The sequence below is a fragment of the Equus caballus genome, chromosome 24 (assembly GCF_041296265.1).
Source record: "Equus caballus isolate H_3958 breed thoroughbred chromosome 24, TB-T2T, whole genome shotgun sequence".
Classification (NCBI taxonomy): domain Eukaryota; kingdom Metazoa; phylum Chordata; class Mammalia; order Perissodactyla; family Equidae; genus Equus; species Equus caballus.
Window position 1 is genome coordinate 50133804 of NC_091707.1, and position 22076 is coordinate 50155879.

Genomic DNA, 22076 nt, shown 5'->3' on the forward strand with positions numbered 1-22076 from the left:
GAGTACCTACTATGTGTTAATCACTGCTGTCTTAATGAGAATACAACCGTGTACAAGAGGGTCAGGGGCCCGGCTCTCAAGGAACTTTAAGTGTAGGAAGGGGCACAAATAAGTAAACTTGCAATTAAAATATATTGTGATATATTCAGGGTGGGGAGGGCTGGACCTCTACCTCACACCATATATAAAAATTAACTCAAAACGGATCAAAGACCTAAACAGAACAGCGAAACCTATCAAACTCTCAGAAGAGAACACAGGAGTAAATCTTCATGACCTTGGATGGATTCCGAGATCTGACACCAAAAGCATGAGCAACGAAAGAAAAAAGTAGATAAATAAAAGACGACCTACAGGATGAGAGAAAATATTTGCAAATTATATATCTGATGAGGGAATTGTATGTAGAATATTTAAAGAACACTTAGAATTCGATAGTAAAAAGACAAAGAATCCAACCCAAAACTGGGCAAAGGGCTTGAATAGACATCTCTCCACAGAAGATATGTAAATGGCCAATAAGCCCTGGGTAGATGCTCACCATCATTCATTATTAAGGAAATGCAAATCAAAACCACAGTGAGGTACCACCTCACATCTGCTAGGATGGTTATGCTACTACTAATAATAATGGAAAATAATACATAGGGTCAAGAGTGTGGAGAAACTGGAACCCCAGTACACTGCTGGTAGGAATGTAAAATGGCGCAGCTGCTCTGGAAAACAGTTTGGTGGTTCCTCAAAAAGCAAAGCATAGAGTTACTATATGACCCATCAATTCCACTCCTAGGTATATACCCAAGAAAAATGAAAGTGTATGTGCACACAAAAACCTGTACATGAATATTCATAGCAGCATTATTCACTATAGCCAAAAAACCTAAACAGCCAAATGTTCATGAACTGACCAATGGATAAACAAAATGTGGTATGTCCATACGATGGAATACTATTCAGCCATAAAAAGGAATGAAGTTCTGATACAGGCTACAGTATGGAGGAACCTTGAAAACATTATGCTCAGTGAAAGAAGCCAGACACAAAAGGTCACATATTAGATGATTTCATTTATATGAAATGTCCAGAACAGAGAAATCCAGAGATACAGAAAGCAGATTAGCAGTTGCCAAGGGCTCAGGGGAAGAGAGGAGAATGGGGAATGAGTGCTTGATGGGTATGGGGTCTTCTTTGGGGGTGATGAAAATAGTTTGAAACTAGGTAGAAGCGATGGTCACACAGAGTCCATGAATGTACCAATTCCACTGCCCTGTATCCTTCAAAATGGTTAATTTTACGTTACGTGAATTTCACCTCAATAGAGAGAGAGCCTTAGAGATGCGGTAACTAAATGCCATGTGCAGCCCTTGTTTGGATCCTAATCCAAACAAAACAGTTATAAAAAAAATTGGAGGGAACCAATTAATGAAACAATGCCATGATATTTGATAGCATTAAGGAATTATGGGTTTTTTTAAAGGTGTGATATACTATTGTGGGTATGATTTTTTTTAAATTCTTATAGATAAAATCAAAGGATGTGTAAGATTTGCTTCAAAACAATCCCAAGGGCTTAAGGGGCTGGGAGGTGTGGAAAAACTGATATTGGGTATGCGGGGGTTCATTATCCCATTCTCTCTATTTTTCCATATGTTTGAATTCTTCCATAATAAAAATTAGAAATAAAAGAATCCTGGAGAGCAGGATTGTGCCTTATTCCCCAGTCCTTACTGCACCCTCAGCATGCAGTGGGCCCTCCCTAGTGAAGGAGTGAATGAATGAATGAACACAGTGAATCCCATGATGGACCCCTGCCCCCTGCGGTTCCCTCCCCTGAGTGAATATCCAGAGAAAGAATGGAAGGTCCTGAGAAGTCAAGAAGTCACTGTGTGGGTGTTCATGTCCAGGCAGAGGATGAGCGGAGTAAAAATAATGCGATAATCAACAAAGCTGGGAGAAGATTCCGTCTGGCTCACACCCATTAGCTCATGTAAACCCTGTCTCTGCACTCAGTCGGCAGGCCACCTTTGTGCCATCCCTGCCATCAAGCCAGCTCAAGAAGGACAGAAGTTTTGCAAATACTCTTTCTGCTGAGTACATGTTAACTTTTCTGTTTATGCTTATGCTGCGTTAAAGTGGAAAGTCCTATGGACTTTCCTGAAGAACTAGCTATTATAATTTAGCCAAATTAGAACGCAATGGCCAAAATGAATAAACCATCATGACATTTCAAAGAGTCATCACCCACGCATCTTGGAGACAAGAACTATGACTTTGGCATCCGCGCCCCTGTGATGAGCACAGCATCTGGCAGGCAGTCGGCGTCCCCAGATGCGTGTTGGATGAAAGAACGAGGCCAGGAGAGGCTAGAGCATTGCTCCTGTTAGCTCAGCCCTGTACCCTTTTAAAGAGCGTCCCTATGTACCACTAGATTCAATCTTCGTGGCAACCTTGAAAGGTAATGGGGGCAAAGGAGGAAACCGAGACTCACGAGAGCATCCGGCTGCGAAAAAGAGGGGAGTGGAGACTCAGCTCCAAGACACCAGCTCCGATTGCAGAGCGCCACCCGCGCTCCATAGCTCTTTCTCCTCCATGTGTGGGTCTCCACACAACCAGGACCGAGGGCAGAGTGTTCTCCTCAGTGTCGTTGTGCTGAGGGTGGACACTGGGCCAGCCGAGGGCGGCCTCAGTGTATCTGTGCTAATCCCAGAGGTCCGGCCTCTCACCACTCTCCCCCCTGGGACACACTTCTGTGTGGGGGGCCGTGCAGACCTGCGGAATCCCCCCAGCTCCTCTCAAGGCTTGTGAAAAGCATCCAGTTTCAGGTGAGTGTGGGGCTGTGGGTGGGGCTGGAGTCCCAGCCCCACAGCCTCAGAGAACCTGACGCAAGTTAGCTCATCATGAGACACACGTGTGCATGCACACATACACACACACACATGCACCCCTCACACTCCAAGAGCTGCACATAGAGCCCCCCGTCTGGAGTGACCTTGAGCATGCTCTTCCCTCTGCCGAAACCCCTTTCCTGGCTCTCTCTTGATCCATCTTCCAGTCTCAGCTCAGGGGCCACGTCCTCCAGGGAGCCTTTGTGGAACTCCCTGCCTTCCATGTCTCCTGCAGGCTCCCCGGTTACCCCTTGCAGGCCGCCTCTCACTGCCGTCGCTCACGGAGCTGGAGTCAGCTCTCTGCATCCTGTCTCCCGCCATAGCAGGTGAGCTCCTTTCAGGCCGGGCCCCGGCCGCCTGTCCCTCACGTCCTGACTGCTGAATAGTTGTGAATGAGCCAGTCAATGAGTGAGTGACCAAGCTTCCCCCTGGGCCTCAGTTTTCCCATCTGTACAATGCTCACATTGGACCATGGCGCCCTGTCACTAGAAAGCCTGATGGTTTAGGGGATCTGGGCACGCTGCACTCACTGCCCTGCGTGAATTCTGTGCGTCTGTCCCCACCAGACCGGGGTCCCCGAGGGAGCGCTGTGTCTCATCCATCCTGCTTCCCCAGCAGGTAGCTCAAGTCCCAACACAGTCGATGTTTGTTCAGTGAATGACTGAATGAGCGAATGAGCGAACGTAACGATAATAAGAAAATGAACTTTCCTTAAACTTCTCTACAAAGCCAAGCTAGTCACCGAAGCGGATCAGCAGACGAACGAACAGACGGAGGCCGTCTGTTCCCCTCCGATAAATGAACGGCCTGGAGCCGAGCGGCGCCGACGAGCCTCTCCTGGGGCTGAGCTTCAGTCGCTTCTTCCTTTATAGACAGAACCCACGTTTACAGAGGCCCGGGACGGCCCAGGGTCACGTGGGAATCAGAGGCAGGATGCAGTGCGGCCATGGCGATCGGCTCTGTCCACAGTTAACCCAAACCCAGAGAGAGGCTTGAGGCCGGGGGAGCAGGAACGGTCCGCTGTTAGTCGGGGGGGGGGGGGGGGGGTGGGGGATCCCAGAAGAGCAGGGAAATCCCTGTGCTCCAAGGGGAGGGCGAAGCCCCAGGATGGGGTTTTCTGAAGGGTAGCCCATGGACCATTTGCTCTCTCGACAGATACTGTCTGAGTGTCCACTCTGTGCTGCACACTAGGAATTGAGCAGTGAGTGGCGCAGACATCTGTCCTCAGGAAGCTTACCTTCTCGGGGGGAAGCCAGACGAATGTGTCTGATTGTTCCAGATGGGCTTAAAAAAAACAAAGCAGCATATGGAATGACAAGGGCAGAGGTGGGGCCTCTCTGAGGAGGTGCCCTTTGAGTAGAGAACTGAGTGAAGTGAGGGAGTGAGCCGTGGAAAGTCCTAGGCAACCAACAGCAGGTGCAAAGATCCTGAGGTAGGAATGAGTTTGCTAAGTTCTAAGATAGCAAGAAGGCCAGGGTGGTTAGAGCAGAGGGAGAGAGGGGAAGGATAGTCAGAGGTGAGGTCAGAAGGTTGGCCAGGGCCAGCTCCTGTAGGGCCAGCTGAGGGGTGTGGGATTTCTCCTCAGTGTGATGGGGGCCATGGGAGGTCTCAGGCAGGAAGTGAATGAATGAGTCTGATTTATCTTTTAGAAGGATCACGATGGCTCCCTAAGTGGAGCCAAGGGTCAGCTCAAGCCTTTACTAAATCGGGTTCTAGGCTCAGCTGAGATCTGCTGAGTCCAAAGCACTGGAGGGGAGGCCGCACGTGCCCGTGGGGTTTGCCCCTTCCCGGGGGCGGTCCTGGGCTGGGTCAGCTTGGCGCATGATCGCTTTGACTTCCCACAACCCTGAGACGCGGGCACTCTCAGCACCCCCGCACAGAGCAGGCGGAGGGCCCCAGGGGCAAAGTGACTTGATGAGGGTCTCTGGATCCTGCAGCAGAGCCTGGCTGAGCCCAGGTCGCCGAGACATTTCCCTGCACCGCAAGGCGGCCCCCCTCCTTCCCTCCAGGCGCTCTCTGCAAGTCCAAGACAGGGGCTCAGCCGGCTCAGGGGCTCCCCCGAGGCCGCAGTCTGGGGTACAGTACAGGGGACCAGGACTTGAAGAGGGTCAGCTGGAGGAGGGGCTCTGAGTTTGTCAGATGAGACCCCTTCCCTGTGTGTGAGCAGGAATTAGGGCGGGAAGGAGGGGACAGGATGGAGCCCCCAGAGAGGGCAGGAGGCCCCTCCCAAGCCCCGGGAAGCAGCTGCAGGAGACTCAGCTGACTTGAGACCTGTCACACCTTGGGAACCAGGGAGGAAGCAGGATGGTGGCCCCTGGGGACAAACAGAGTCCCGCGTGCACTGCCACGGGGGCTCCCAGCAGGTACATTGCGTCTCCGTGCTTCTGCTCAGACAGTGTCGGCTTCCTCTCACCTCCTCAGGAGCCCACCCCCTGCCCGGGCTCTGGGTTCAAGTCCTGACCCCACCACCCACCAGCCGCTTGACCCTGGGCAAGTTACTTACTGTCTCTGAGCCTCTGTGTTCCTGTCTGTCGACTAGGGTAGTAAAAACTGTGCCTCCCCCGTTGGGCTGTGGTGAGGACGAAGAGGCCATGCCTGGAGAGAGTTGCTCAGTGCCTGGCACAGAGCTGATGGTGCGTGAATACCATTTATTACTGTTACTGTTGTTTTCTTTCCGTGCTTCTGCTTCCAGAGCAAGGGCCCCAGAGGATGGAGGCCCCTGGCTGGTGGCTGCTGGTCACTGTGCTCATGGCTCTGGCTGGTTGTCTGCCCCTGGTTAACCAAGATTCTGATCTCATCAACCCCTCCCAGGCCTGCCCTGCCCTGCCACGAAATTTCCGAGAGCAACTTAGACTTTGCCTTCACTTTCTACAGATAGTTGGCTTTGGCTGCCCCGGGAAGAACATTCTTTTCTCCCCAGCGAGCATCTCCTTGGCCTTGGCCATGCTCATCCTCGGAGTCCCAGAGGCCAGCAGGACCCAGCTCCTGGAAGGCCTGGGGCTCAACCTCACCGTGATACCCGAGGCCAGATCCAGGAGGGCTTCCGGGATCTGCTGCTCAGCCTCCCTGTGCAGGACCGTCAGCTCCTCCTCACCACCGGCCAGCACACGTTCAGTGGCCTGGGCCCGGGAGCCATCCAGGAACCAATGGAAGCCCAGAAACGCATCTGTGAGTATGTAGAGAGGCAGACCCAGGGGAAGCTTGGGGTCTGGATGGAAGAGCTCAGGAGTGACACTGTAGCAGTCCTCGTGAATCACTTGCTCCTCAGAGGTAAGACGGTATATATCCAATGGAGAATCTCCTTCTGGGAATTGGGGCTCCAATCACTCCCCAGCCCCACTCTTGACAGCATCCAGGAAGCCTCCCCTGCTGACTCGGATATAGGAGGCACTCGATAAGGCACTCGAGGCCTACTGAATCCTTAATGCTTCTGCTTGAATGCCTCCAGTGATGGGGATCTCATTACCTGTCCCATTTTCGTGCTAGTTTTTCAGTTTGTCTTCCAAGAAGGACTTTTCCAACTCCAGTGTGCATAAGAACTCCCTGGGGGGCTTGCTCAAAATGCAGAGACTCTGAATTAGGGGCCTGGTGAGACAGGGACTCAAGCCCTCTCCTCCCTTCCCCACACGGGGGACGGCTGCCAGAGGGCTATGGTCTCCACTCTGAGTAACCCTGTAAGCAACCGCTGAATCAAGAAGCAGGAGCCCCCTACCTCGGCAGGTCCGAGCAGGAAGGATCTCCCGGTGGGGGGTTTCCTGTACTTCCTCCGGAAGCCGATAAGACGTGTGCCTCGCTCCTTGATCACGCTCCTCAGTCCAGCCTTGGGAGTCTGTCCTCCGCATGTTTGTGCAGGGCTCCAGTGCTCGGTGGGTTTTGAGTTATTCATGCCCGCAGTCTCCTTTGACCTCACTGGATGACGCGGACAAGGCTAAGATTAACATTCTCGTTTTATACATGAAAAGACAGATTTTTTTAAAAGAAGAGTTAGGAAGGCATTACTCAAATATACATCTGTGATATTTATCACCAAGGGTGACATTGGCACTTCTCTTCCCCTCAGCCCGGTGGCGCGAGCCTTTGACCCATGTTCTGCTAGCCCCAAGGAGCTCTTTGCGGCTGAGCAGGGGGCGTGCAGGTCCCCGGGATGAAGCAGGACTGCCACGGCTCCCTCCACGACCCTGAGCTGCAGTGCCCTGTGCCGCAGAGGCCACACCGGGACGCCACCACCTTCATTGTCTTCCTCAAGCTGGGCAGCCCGGTAGGCTGGGCGGCTGCAAGACGCCGGCTGCTGGAACTCTCACCGAGTGGGACAGTCTGCTCAGGACCAGGTAGACTGCTCAGTGGAGTCCTGGAGGCAGATCCTTGTCCTGGTTTAGTCACCCCGCAGGCCCCCAGTGCATTGTCACCCCCAGGGCACTGTCACCCCCTCAGGGCACTGTCCCTGGCCTCCCTGGGTGGGGCTCAGGGTGAGGCCTGAGAGGGAGCACTGGACCAGGAGTCTGGATGCTTGTTCTGGTCCCAGCTCTGCTGCAGACCTGAGTGGTACCCTGACAGGCGGGGTTGGGAGGGTGGTGGCAGGGGAAGGGAGTCCACTTTTTCTCTTGGGAGCCAACCAGGAGAGACACTGAGTGGAGCAGAGTGTGCCTTTTAGAAAGCTCTCTCTTGGCTCCCTCCTCAGAAAGGAGGAGAGTAAGTGGGCAGAGAGACCAGAGGCGAGAGAGGGCGAGAAGGCTGCCACATGAGGCTGGTGAAGGGGTGGAGGTTGGGGCCTGCCGGCTCGGCGGGGGGCGGGGCGGGGGGTGGGGGGGGGCGCGTGTAACGCGGGATCTCAGCAGCAAACCAGTTTCTTCTGTCCACAGACAACTCGATTTCTATTTCCCCACATTTTCCATTTCCAGCACCTACATCTCGGAGATGCTCCTCCCCTGGTGCCTGAGGGCGGAGGCCCCCAGGGAAGCCTGCGGTGAACAGCTCTGGAGTAAGTTGGGGATCAGGTTTCCGGTTGGGGGGCGGGGCTCTCAGGGTCTTTCGTCAACCCCTAGAAGACATCCAGTCCAGTATCTCCTCAGAGCCGGGAGAGGGTTTTCTATAACTTTGCAAGTTGCTAATTGCTTCTCTGCATTTATTCCGCATCGTTGCACACCTGCTACTACAAGATACTGGGATCCCATGGGGAAGAAGTCCCCATTCCTGCCCCTCGGTGACAGACAGGGAAAGGGCAGGCGGTCACACGCACACCATCAGGGTTGGAAGTGCAGAGGAGGCCTCTGGGGACGTCATCCCTGACCCTGGGCCTGGAGGATGCACCGTGGAAAGAAGGGCCTGAGAGGGAGCCTGGGGATGGCCAGGAGGGAAGAGGCTGGGACCTCAGGGAACCCAAAGTCCCCCCATCTGGGTGGAGCTGAGGGCCTGGAAGCCACTCTGACGACCTGGGACTCTATCCAAGGCCAAATGGGAAGGCACTCAGGCGCTTTAGGCCTGGAAAGAAGCATGATGATATTTGTGCTCTAGAAAGATCTAGAAAGATCTGTAGAGGAGAGAGTGGAGGGACGCTGCTCAGACCTGGCCCTAGGCACAGAGCACAGAGGGAAATGCCCAGAGCCATGCTCTCAGGCGGAGAATCACAGGAGGAAGCAGAGGGCTGAGGGCAAATCGGAGGCAGGGCAGGGGAGAGCGGGTCGCTCACAGGCACCAGGGGCCCCTCCTGTTGGCCATTCACTGAGCTCCGCTCCACGCCAGGCACCATGCCAATAGCTCGGTAAAGTGATGAGGTAGTGCTGTCATCTCCATTTCACAGAGGCTTAGGAGGCTAAGAAAATCCCCCCAGGGTACCATCAAGCCAGGGTTTGAGCTCAAGGCAAAGCATTTGACACCAAAAGCTTGCATTCTTTTTCTCGGGCAGTACTGGGTCCCTGTGGCCTTCATGTCACACAGTTCCAGAAGGGACAGCAGAGGGTGACAGAAAGTGCATGGGTTTGGAGGTCACACAGACCTGAGTTGAGCCCTGGCTGTGTCACATCCTAGCCGTTTCTTCATCTGGAAGTGAAATGTGACCTTAGGCAAGCTACACCACCTCTCTGAGCCTCTGTTGCCTCATTGGATAATTGGGGACCCTGGGCCCCATCTGAGAGGGGAAGTGACTTATCCAAGATCACATCATGGGGGCGGGGGGATGAAGAACCAGGGTCCTCTGACTTCGGGTTAGGGGACCTTCCACAGACAGTGGTGAGGAAGCTGACATAGTGATGGTAGAGCGACGGATCACTGGGTCCCGGGCAGAGATTCAGTTCAAGGACCGAGCAGTGAACAGAACAGTTATAATCTAGTGTGTCGGATGGGAGGGCACAACCACAAATAAACAAACATGTCTGTAACGTGTCGGTGACAGGAAGTCCCACAATCCAAAGGGTGGACAGAAGGATAGGTGACCGAGTAAGTGAACGATGGTTAAGTGTGAGGTTAAGGAAGGGAATAGAAAAATGGTACAAAAATAAAGGCCTGGTTTATCCCTCCTGTAGGGCCAATTGATGATTCCAGAATTTTCCTTGCAGGTCACTCACAAGGCCATGAAGACTCTGGATGAGGAGGGCTCAGAGGCTGCGGCCACCATCTAGCTCATGCCCAGGCCTCACCCTGACCTTGGCCCCGCACCCCATCCAGGCACTGACTTCAATCCGCCCTTCCAGGTGATGACTTCCTGCACAGACAGAGGAAGCATCCTTTGTCTGGGGAAGACTGTCAACCCATTGGGATGATGCTGCCCGAGATGCGCTGGACGACCCGGAGAGAGCAGAGGAGGGGACCACGCTGGGGTGCCCTTGTCTGGGGACGGAGTCAGCATCCGAGTCTCTGTGTGGCCTGGAGTCATCCCCAGGCTCTCTAGGATTCCGTTTCTTCATCTGGAAGTGAAATGGGAAACATTTGGAAGCGGTGATGGCGGCAGGTGCCCCTGCACAAGCTCCGTGCGGCCATGCTAGTAGCCGCCCGCCCACGCGCCGGGAGCTTCTGTGTGGAACCAGGTTTAAGGTCTTGTGTGTATCCTGGTTCTTTTGCGCGGTTTCATGGGAACCTACGGGGTGGGGGTGGTAAGGGCGATCAAGGCTGTGCCTCTGAGTGAACATCTACACGTACTAGGCGTTTTGTATATTTTATCTCATTTTGAAATTAATTCCCACAACCACCTAGTAAGATAAGCATTAGGTTGAACCATAGGAAATCGATTGTATTTGGCCTTTTTTTTTTTTACCTACACAAAAGGGCAACTTCACATGATTCCGCCTAATATTATTTCTCCCTTTTCATAGCTGAGTCTCAGAGATGAGCCCCAGCTCCCTCAGCTAGAAAGGGCATAGCTGGGATTTGGTGTGTTTTCTTCCAAAGCCTAGACTCTTTCCATTCTCATCCATTTTGCTGAATTGGTGATTCTTTTTTGTTTTTTTTTTTTTGAGGAAGATTAGCCCTGAGATAACATCTGCCAATCCTCCTCTTTTTGCTGAGGAAGACTGGCCCTGAGCTAACATCTGTGCCCATCTTCCTCCACTTTATATGTGGGATGCCCACCACAGTATGGCTTGCCAAGCGGTGCCATGTCCTCACCCGGGATCTGAACCAGCGAACCCCCAGTCACGGAAGCTGAACGTGCGAACTTAACCACTGCGCCACCGGGGCCGGACCTGAATTGGTGATTCTTAAACTTGTTTGTGGGCACAAATCCCCTGAGGATTTTCTTAAGAAGCAGGTTTGGATTCACCAGTTCTGGGCTGGGGCTGGAGGCCGGCATTCCGCACACGGCCCCAGGGATGCTGAGGCTGCTGTGGGGGGACCACACCTGGAGTAGCACGTGCTGCATGCTCCCGTCCCCATGACCCGCGGAGGGGTTCAGTTGGTGTGGTCAGCAGGGCCGAGGGGCGGCAGCGGCCCCTCGATGTGGTTGTGGGGCTGAGCCTAATTTTGGAAATACCTTTTTGAAGCCTGCAGACAAAGCTTGCTTTAGGGTCACTTATTAATAAGCATACTGGGGGAAAAGAAGTGTCCCAAATACAGGCTTTTTGCCCATTCTAGGCATACCGTGGGTGCTTGTAGCTGTGGGCAGTGCTCCTGGCCCATCGCTGCAGCTGGGATGTGGCTGTCAGCCGGCTCACGTCCCTGGGTCTCCAACTGCACGGAAGGGAGCCACGTAGGCTTGGGGGCCGGACCACTCGAGACCAGTCCTGCCCCTGGCTCTCACCGGGTGCCCCCCTGGAGCAGGAAGGAAGATAGCAGGCAGACAGAGAGCCATGCTGAGCACCGGTCAAGGGGCTGTGACATGTGCCCCATTCAACCTTCCTTTTACATTTCACATTTGCTGCCAGAGATGAAACTTGCTGATTATTTTTCCCTTCTCCAGGGAGCAGGTGCCCACAAAGCACTGATGAGTCAGTAAGTCAGCCTCCCCAGAAGGGGGAGCCCCGGAGTCACCAACGGTACCCCCCCAGAAAGAAGGGTGAGCAGCCCCAAGTACTGGAAAGCTGGTGTCTTACCTTTTGTGTTTTGAGGGTTGACAATGGGGGTCCCAAACTCAAATGTCTGTGGGGCCAGGTAGGTAGAGGGCGGAAATTAGGGAAAAAAGAGCAGCACGAGTTCAGTAGCAGATGTCAGCTAACCGTGCTGCTGGGAAAGCTTAGGGAGTGGTGAGGATTGTGGTAAACTGGAGAGCGGGGCCTCATCTAAAGGGGGCACCCAGTGGTGGCCTGCCTGTGACAGTGGCTTAGATGAGATAGAAGTTTAAATTTTGACCTCATAGAAGAGTGTGAGAGGGCATGGTGGCTCTGCTTCACCCAGGCTGCTTCTAAATTGTGCGTCTGCCACCCCTAGGGTGTTGTCCTCAGCTGGATGGATGTTCGAAGACCACCCACCAGCGCCTCCACCTTCCAGCCGACAGCAAGGAGGCAAGGGAAAATGGAGGGCCACTGGCTCCCTTCCAGGCACAACCCATGAGTATACACATCTCTCCAACTCATCTCCTCCTGGCCAGAACTGAGTCACGTGGTGCACCTGGCTGCAAGAGAGGCAGAGAAATGTGGTTTCTATTGTGGGGGACCATGTGCCCAGCCCAAAACTGGAAGTTCTCTTACTTTAGAAGAGGGATGATTGGCTATTGGAGACCCCCCTGCCAATCTCAATCAGATGTTCTCTGCAGAAAAACGACCCAGGGTTGCTGGCTTTTTAAATTTTAAAAGAAACTAAAAAGCCAGACCTTAATGTGAAAATGTTTCCTTTTTTTTTTTTTTTTTAGTGAGGAAGATTGGCCCTGAGCTAACATCTGTGCCAATCTTCCTCTATTTTGTATGTGGGACGCTGCCACAGCACGGCTTGATGAGCGGTGTGTGTAGGTGTGCACCCAGGATCCAAACCCACAAACCCTGGGCTGCCAAAGGAGAGCATGCGAACTTAACCATTATGCCACCAGCCTGGCCCCAAAAACATTTCCATTTTTGAATGCTGACAACTAATTCAATTTAAAGAAAACACCAAGCAGGCCAACAGCATAGAGGGTAAATGAAGCATGCAGCAGGTCCAGAAGGCAGCTGGGCAGAGTGGGGAACAGTCTGCAGGGTGCCTAAGGCTGGCCCTAGGACAAGGTGCTGGCATCAGGAGCCTCGGTTAGAACCCAGCCCTGGGGTGTGACCTGCATTGAAATTCTCAGGCTGCGTTGAGACATGGGACCGTCCCCAGAGAGAGAAGATGGCAGCTAGGAAGCAGGTTAGGTCACAGGACCACAGGTTCAGAAAAGTTTAACCAAATTTTACAAAAGATGTGCAAGAAACATCCTTTACATTATTTCTGTCAATAAAGCCAGTTTGTGGGCAAATCATTATCATAACATAACCAGTGATTTTGCTGAAATGAAAACAAAAATAATAAATGTTATGAGAAATACATAAAGATTTGTCAATTGTCTCTGTCTATTTTATTTCTCATGCAAACTTTATTAGCCCATCAACAGACACCCAGACACGTGCAATAACATTTAAACTCAGGCATCTTTGACATTTTGCTGATTTTAGTTTATATAAAACTGTAGCTGTATACAGAATTTTCAGTTCTATTGTTTTTCAAGGGACAAGTCAATCTCTGGATGGATATGGAAAGTGGCCTCCTCTTGAACTTTGCCCTTGGTGGGTCTCCCATCTGTCCCCTCTGGGCACGGGTACAGCACGGAAGGCGTCACAGCAGGAAGGAGGAATGGACAAGGCTGGCACTCCTCAGGCCAGAGAGAGGCCGAGGTCTGGAGCCAGGAGGGGTCCCAAATGAGGGTGGGCCCACCCAGCTGGATGGTTCCTCCTTCATTCACTCCGCAAGCATCCGTTGAGTACCCTCTGCTTGCCAAGCACTGGGCACGAGCTCACAGATCTTACACAATAGAGGTGAGAGAAGGGACAGGAACCCACCCTGCAGACACCTCGTGGAGAAGACAACAGTCCTTGATGCCGGACTCCAGCACGGAGGGCCCCTGGCATCAGCACTCCCTGCCCAGCGGGCCCTTGAGGAGGGCGGGAGCACCTCGGGCAGAGATTCTGTGCGTATGCTGACGAAGGTCGTGGGTTGGGGTTGCTTTTCTGTTTTAGGAGAAAGGAAATTGCCAGGTCAAGTCAAACCAACATGGGTGTTGGAAGCGATGATCAGAGCCTGGGGCTACCAGCCTTGACCCCAACCCCCCGGGCAGTTCAGCCTTCCAGGGAAGAGTGACCAGGGAGAAAACCCAGCTTCTACGCACAGGCCCTGCCCGGGCACCTCTGTCACCCAAACCAGGTTGGGCTACACCCAGGTGGCAACAGGCCCTAAGAAGATGGGAGCCCCAAAGGCCTACAATTAGGGGTCATCTCCATACCCTCCCAATGACCCACTGGAGCCCGAGGCAGGGTAGCCTGGTGGTTAGGAACTGGGCTCACATCCTACCTGATTTATACTTGTATTTTGTGGCAAATTACATAACTTTGCCCCTCAGCCTGCTCTATAAATTGGAAGCTCCCTCACCTGTGAATGGGGTCATGCTAGCACCCACCCCCTAGGGCTGTGAGGCTGGAATGGGTCCATCATGGGAAGAGCTTAGAACAGGCCCTGGGCCGGGGAGGTGTCACTGTTACCGTTACCTGGAGGGGTTGAATAGCGGTCCCTCAAAAGGTGTGTCCATGTCCTAACCCTGGAGCCTGTGAATATCGCCTTATATGGAAATAGGGTCTCTGCAGACGTCACCAAGTTATCACCCTGGACTACCCAGGTGGGCCCTGAATCAGTGACGTGTCCTTAAAGGAGACGGAGGGGAGACACTGGCCAGAGGAGAAGGCCACGTGAAGCGGGAGGCAGTGGGGCGGGACGTGGCCGTGGAGAGGGCTGACATACAGCAGAACCTGGAGGAGGCGAGCAAGGCCTCTCCCCTGGGGCTCCGGCAGGAGCGCAGCCCTGCTGACATCTTGCCTGGGGACTTCTGGACTCCAGGACTGTGAGAGGTACTTTCTTTTTTTCTAAGTCACGCAGTTGGTGGTCATTTGCCCCAGCAGCCCTAGAAAACCAACACAACGCAGCACCGCTTCCCGCACATCAGCATCAGTTTAGAGTTTGTGGCGGATAAGTGTCATTGAATGACCACGCATGTGGGGCACAGACACAGCAGGGGGGCTTTACTGCTCACCTCTGGGGTCAACAATGCCATGCCCCTGGAGTTCCCTAGATGGATGTGACCTGTTCTGGGCCCCAGTCTTGGGGGTTGGCAGACAGTCTGTTCGGGCCATTTGGGGCTCTTCCCCAGGCCCTGCTCAGGCTGTGGTCCAGTTGATGGTGCTCACCCTCAGAGGCCCTGCTAGGTTGCTCCTTGTCTGGCCCGCAGCCCTTGAAGCCAGCCGGTATTTTACTGGAGACCTCCGGCTGTAGCGTCAGGTTTTCAGCCATTCTCACCCTTCCCTGAGCGGATTTTTCCAAGGCCCAGCCACCTCCGGGCCTCTGCATCCCACCTCCTCCCTTCTGGGTTTAAGCGACTTCCCAGTTTGTCCCTCTGATCTGGCCCAGCCTCCGTCCCCCATCTACAGCCTGAAGGATGATGTGGTCCAAGTCCTCCGTGTGAGCTCAGATGTCCACAATACCAAAGCCGGGAGGGGGCCCTCTGGCTCCCTCAAAATTCCTGCAGCAACAAAGCTCCAAGACTTGGTCCTCTGGGGCAAGCGAGCATACCAGCAGCACAGGTCACACTGGGCTGATCACCCTGCCACACAAGGCAGTCGGTCCCCGCCTTCGAGGAGCTCCAGATGGAGCCGTGCACAACTGGGCAGATGTGAGACGATCACAGCTGTGACGGAGGGCGAGTCAAGGACAGACTTAGCTTGAGGAGGAGGAGGGACGGCAGAGTGGCCCTGAGAAAGAGCCAGGGGTCCTAGTGGCAGCCTGATGCCAGCCACTAGCTGTGTGACGGTGAGCAAGTGCATCTGTAAAAGGGAGGTGCTCTTTCAGAACTTGACACAGCTCATTCAGTCCTCGTACACCCTGGGAGGGAGGGGTTCGTTCCGTCTGACAGTGGAGGAAACGGAGGGACAGAGAGACTTAAGGAGTTCCTCCTCTGAGTCCCCCACATGGAAGCAGAGCCTGTCCCAGATCCCTCAGCGCCCTTTCCTCCTCTCATGAGCCCTGACCACTGTCTCCTGGGCATTTTGGTTCTACTCTCCACCTCTCATGCCTACAACAGACCGGACCATATCTGAGCCCCGTCTGATCTTTCAGGGCCCCAAGCCAGTGCCTGGGCCAGGGTGGGCAATGGGGGCGCCCCGGCTGGATGGAATCCCCAGCAGACCGGGGCTGTTCCCAGACGAGGAGAAGAAGAGAGAGAAACGGAGGGGGAGGAGAGAGAGAGGAGGTGTTAACACAGAGCCATCCTCTGTCTCATACACACACACACAAGCACACGCACACGCACACGCACACGGGGCAGCCTGGGGCAAGAGGGGAAGCAGAACCCCAGGGACAGCAGCAGAGAAAGGCAGCAGGAGACAGGAGAGAAAATTTCACAGACTCCCACAGCAGAGCAGAAGAAATTGTTTCCAGAGGCCATTTGGAGCTGGCCCCCCGGCCCCTACGGCCCCATCACTTAGCAGGTCTAGAGGTCCCCTTGCAGCTGCCAGGACCGGGAGGAGGGAGGGAGGGCAGGGGTGGATGGGGCCTGCTGGAGAAAATCTCCCCAAACCAGGCTTGGCATCCGGGCCTCTGATTGCCCCGAGCCTGGGGGAGGGGTGGCAGAGAAAAGTGGTCCAAGATGGTTGGTCCACGTACATACCCCAGATGCCCATCTGCTCATTACGAGAGGCCGGCAGGTAACCTGAGAGCCCTGAAGGTGTGGCCCAGAAAACCAGGCCCTCCCTAAGCAGGGGGCTCCGTCTGCTGGATCTGGGGTTGGCAGAATTAAAACACAAAAAGCTCATTGCTGGCCTAGAGGAAATGCAGTGTGAAGTGAGAAGATCCAGCTGAATTCTTCTCTTTCTTTTACTACAGTAAGAGCATTTAACATGAGATCTACCCTCAACAAAATTGTAAGCGTACAATACGGCATTGTTAACTACAGGCCCTGCGTTTTACGCAGATCTCTCTCGAACTTCTGCGTCTTGTGTAACTAGAACTTAATATCCATTGAATTCCCCATCTCCCCCGCCCCCAGCCCCTGGCAACCACCATTCTACTTTCTGCTTCTGTGAGTTTGGCTATTTTAGGAACCTCATAGAAGTTGAATTACACGATATTTGTCTTTCTGTGGCTGGCTTATTTCACTTAGCATAATGTCCCCCAGGTTCATCCATGTTGTTGCATGTTGCAGGATTTCCTCCTTTGTTAAGGTCGAATAATATTCTATTGCATGGACACAGTGAAAAGGTGACCTACAGAATGGGAGAAAATATTTGCAAACCGTATTTCTGATAGGGGTTAATATCCCAAATACATACGGAACTCCTACAACTTGATAGCGAAAAACCAATAGCTGTATTAAGAAACGGACAAAGGACTTGAATCGACATTTCTCCAAAGAAGGCATGTAAATGGCCAACAGGAAATGAGAAGATGCTTAATGTCCCTAATCATCAGGGAAATGAAAATCAAAAGCGCAATGAGGTATCGCCTCACACCTGTTAGGATGGCTGTTATCAAAAACAAAACAAAAGATAAGTGTTGGCCAAGATGTGGAGAAATCAGAACCCTTGTTCACTGTTGGCGGGAATGGAAAATGGTACAGCTGCTGTGGAAAACAGTATGGAGGTTCCTCAAAGAATCGAAAATGGAATTACCATACAATCCAGAAATCCCACTTCTGGGTATTTATACAAAAGAATAGAAATCAAGATCTCGAAGAGATATTTGGAGCACAATTCACAATAGCCAAGAGGTCCGGGGATGGGTGAATGGACTGATTCATCGACAGGCGTTAGCAACGGAAAACAAAGTCCTCTCATTCTTTCCCTCTTTCAGTCTTCATCGTCTAATGTCACAGCAGGAGAAGATCCCAGGAGCACCCACCCCTGCGCTTTTCAAACAACACCTCTCCAAGGGGAGGATCACAGAGGGATGGGGGGCAGAGGGAGCCAGCAGGTGGCACTCGCTGTCCCCGACCTCCTCCAAGTGGGGCAGTTCAGTCCCGTGTTCTTGAAGAAAGATTTCAACTGAAAGAGAGGTTGCACTGCTGAAAATATTTAAAATGCAAACAATTCTTAATGACCACATTATACGACTGACTTATTATTTCCCCAGGGAGGGGGAAGTGGCTGGCAATATCCCAAGGCCTCGGGGCCTGCGTGGATAAGAGACCTGCCTGGGCGGTCCAGGGTTCTCTCCTGAATTCAGCTGTGCAACCTGGGGCAAGTTGCAGAACTGGTTTCCCACCCCGCCTTGTAAATGGCTTTCAAACAGTACCTCATGCCTGGGGTTGTTGACAGCGTAAAATGAGTTGCTACCCTGAAGCACCTAAGACCACATGGGTAGGGCAGCTCAGGGAGAGTCGCTGCTGTCACCTGGGCTGGGCACCCTGGGGACCTCGTTCTAGTCTCAGCTCTGCCACGGACTCCTCGCCTCCTCTCACTTCCCCGCTCTCTCCTCATCGGGTCAGCAAGAGCAGAGCGTTGGCCTAAAGCAGAGATTCTCCACGTTGACCGCACAGTAAAACCACCTGGGCAGTTTTTAAACGGTGCTGACCCGCAGGCCTCATCGTGCAGGTCCTGACATCGTTGGTCTGGAGGGAGCCTAGAGCTTCCTGCATTTCAAGAGTTCCCTTAGCGACTCTCGCGTGCGACCAGAGCGGAGAACCGCTGCTCCAGCTAATGTCAAGCCCCTGTTCTGGCTCTAAAACTCTGTGGCTCGACTCAGCTTTACTCCAGAAATATCCGATAAAGCCCTTAATAGGTTTCAAACCCTGTGTTAGGTCTCTGGACCAGAGATGTTGTCATTCATTTCATTGCCTGGGAAACGTCTAATGCGGCTCAAGCTGGGCGTTTTCAAGTAAAATGGCTTTTTTCCCTTCATGTTAACCTGCCTCCATCTTGCCAATTTTCCAAATAAACTGACTTTGGAGATAACAACCACATAGCTCAAGTTCATTGTCCTATGATCCGCACAGGTCAAACGTGGGAAAGAAAAGGACTTTGAGCAACTCGAACTCACCCTGTGTTAACATTAAGTCCTGCCTGTCCCACTCTGTCTTTGCCCCAGTTTGATAATTTTAAAAAGGGTTGGAGGAATCAATAACTTCCATAAATACAAAGAAGGAGAAAGAAAGAAAGAGAAGGAGGAGGAGAAAGAGGGAAGAAAAAGAAGGAAGAGAGGGAGGAAGGATTCCTTTTCATAAAACAGCAATAATGATGACAGATAAAATAGGAACAAACTTGAGAAGTGTGCAAGTTCGAGACGGAGGAACATTTTTTAAATCCTGCAGAAAAACATAAAGAAGCTTCACGCTGCCTTGGATAGGAAGACTGAGGAAAATATCAGCTCTTCCCGAGTTAAGATATAAATTTAACAAGAACTCAATAAAAGCATCAACAGGATATTTTAAATAAACAGGGTGATTCTAAAATTCATATGAAAAAATAAATAAATAGGAATAGTTAGAAAAATTCTGGAAAAAAAAGGACCTTGCAGCCAATTATAAAATTATAATTTATTTATGATAAAAGATATAATTAAAACCATATGGTTTATGAACAGACAGACTTATCGCTGGAACAAAACAGAAATGTGTCAAAAGTCCCAAATACAAAATGTAATTCAGAATACAACGAGGAAGTTATTTCAAATCGGTGGAGAAAAAGTGGATTAGTCATTAAATAGAACTGAGACCACAAAATTGTCATCTGGAAATAAAAAGTTTGATCCATAATTCTTGTAGGGATCATTGAGTCTATTCACAAATATTCCAGTTTTCCTCTCCTTCTGACTGTACGATTCGCTTTGATCATTGAAAGGTGAGCATAAATGTGTTTCTTCCAAGAGGAAGCCTTTACCAGCTAGGGCATGACTCACTATCTTCCTATCTCCTGCCACAGCCTTTCTAGGAAATAAAATCCAAAAACCATTTCTTAAAAGATTGGTAAGTTTAGGGGCCGGCCCGGTGGCGCAGTGGTTAAGTTCAGACATTCCGCTTCGGCAGCCCAGGGTTTGCCGGTTCAGCTCCCAGGTGTGGACATGGCACCACTCATCAAGCCATGCTGTTGCAGGCATCCCACATATAAAGTAGAGGAAAATGGTCATGGATGTTAGCTCAGGGCCAGTCTTCCTCAGCAAAAAAAAAAAAAAAAAAAAAAAAAAATCAGTAAGCTTACATACATACAAATAAAAAAATTGCTGTATGACAAAAACTGCCATAAGAAGACTCAAAATCCAAGGGGAAAACTGGAGGAAATACAACTCATGTCATGGAAAGAGGACTAATTTCATTTATATATAAAGAGTTCTTACTGAATCAGTGAGAAAAAAACTAACGACTCAATATAAAAATGGACCAAAAATATTGATTGTTCATAACAAAGAAAATTAACTTATGAAAATATACTCAACTTCACTCAGGTTAAGAGAAATGCAAGTTAAAATTACAAAAAAGCAGCTCTGTTTTATCTGTCAGATTGGCAAAGGTCAAAAAAAGTTGGTGGTATTATTCACAATAGCCAAGACATGGAAGCAACCCACGTGCCTGTCAGTGGATGAATGGATAAAGAAGATATGATGTGTGTGTGTGTGTGTGTGTGTGTGTGTAGATACAATGGAATACTACTTAGCCATAAAAAAGACCAAATTGTGCCCTTTGTGATGACATGGATAGACCTTGAGGGTATTATGCTAAGTGAAATAAATCAGATAGAGAAAGATAAATACCATATAATTTCACTCATATGTGGAAGATAAACAAACACATGGGTAAGGAGAACATATTGGCAGTTACCAGAGGGGAAAAGGGGGAGGGGAGGGTGAAATGGATGAAGGGGCGCGTAGGTACGGTGATGGATAAAAACTAGACAATGCGGTCGATATAGGAACTGAAATATGATAAAGTACACCTGAAATTTACACAATGTTATTAGCCAACATGACCTCAATAAAATATCTTTCTTTATAGTTGATGCTATATTGATAAAAATGTGAGAAACAGGGACTCTCGTACATTCTTAGAGCAAATATTAATTGGAACAGCCTCTGTGGAGGGATATCTGATAATATACCAGATACATATATTTAACCAAAGAATTCCATTTCTAGGAATTATCCTACAGGCATGCCTACACAGGTGAGAAATGCTATGTATAACAAAGTTATTCATTGCAACATCATTTGAAATTGCAAAAAGAAAGAAAGAAAAATGGAAACAACCCGATTACCCATCCATAAATGAGAGTTTACACAAACGACCGTCCACGCATATGATGGAACATGATGCAGACAAAAAGAATGAGTAAACTCTTTGCGACTGTTTGTGAACTGATGTGCAAAGATCACCAAAATATATTGTTAGGTACGTGAAAAGAGCAAGGTGCAGAGCAGTGTGACTTTCATGCCGTCATTTGTATATGAATAAGATATTTCTGGGAAAAAAGACGTTCAAGTTGCTTAAAACACGTTTGCCTCTGGGAAGGAGACCTCGGTGCCTGAGAGAGGTCTGGAGGAAGATTTGACAGTATTCCTTTAATTCATTTTGAATTTTGAACGACGTAAATGTTACCTATTCAGAAAACAACTTTAAATAAGAGAGAGAACCAAAAACTCTCTGAGTGTAACTCATTTTCTAGAGTTCGCCAGCACAAGACCACAACTAGGACCCATCAAACAACAAAATTAAGTGTTTATGTGTCTCCAAGTATTGGAAACAATTATGTAACCCTAGATGCGTCTGAAATCTTGTACCAACGTTCAAGGCAATTGACCATAATTTCCCGCTGCATTGAGTTTCATATATTTCAAAATTGGAAGATATTTCTTCAGAAAAGCTAAGACCAAAATTTTTTTTAAAGGTCAACTCTAATTCCATTTCAGTTGAGAGGTTTTTTTTCTAACTAAAGCTATCAAAATGCTCCAGAATGTCAAATGCATTTCTTACCTTCGTGTCTTAGACAGAAACTCCCATGAAAGTTGTACTCACAGCTTCCTTGTCAACGGAGAAGACCACAAAAGGCTTTGCCCAAATGGAGAATTCTCTATCCACCTAAACCACTAATTTCACGTGAGAAATACCAACCTGGGATTACCCGGGATGAGTGATAATGACACATCAGTGATTTTTCAGTAGTGGCTGGGGGACAAAGTTAGACCTCCCGCTCAGAAGTCCACCCTAATCCTACATTGCATATTCTAAGAACATTGGGCATAGGGTCAGCATGAGATGAAGCTTTATAATCAGGAAGATGTGGATTGGAATCCACATTTCATTGACGGACTTATGGAGAATATCTCACATTCCAAAACCACACCTTGGAAGAGGCTCAGACGACAACCACGGATTCCCATCAGAATGGATACTGGCGAGTCATCACCATGGCAACAAAGATTTTGATGATGAGCATCCCAGAAGCACCATTAGGACCGAAGAGCTGAGAACTGTCTACCATTTAATGAGCCTCACATAAGCCTCCTCTTCAGCTAGCCAGAGGAGAGGGATACCCATCCACACTCATTTCCTGGGAATGATTGAAAATGAATTTC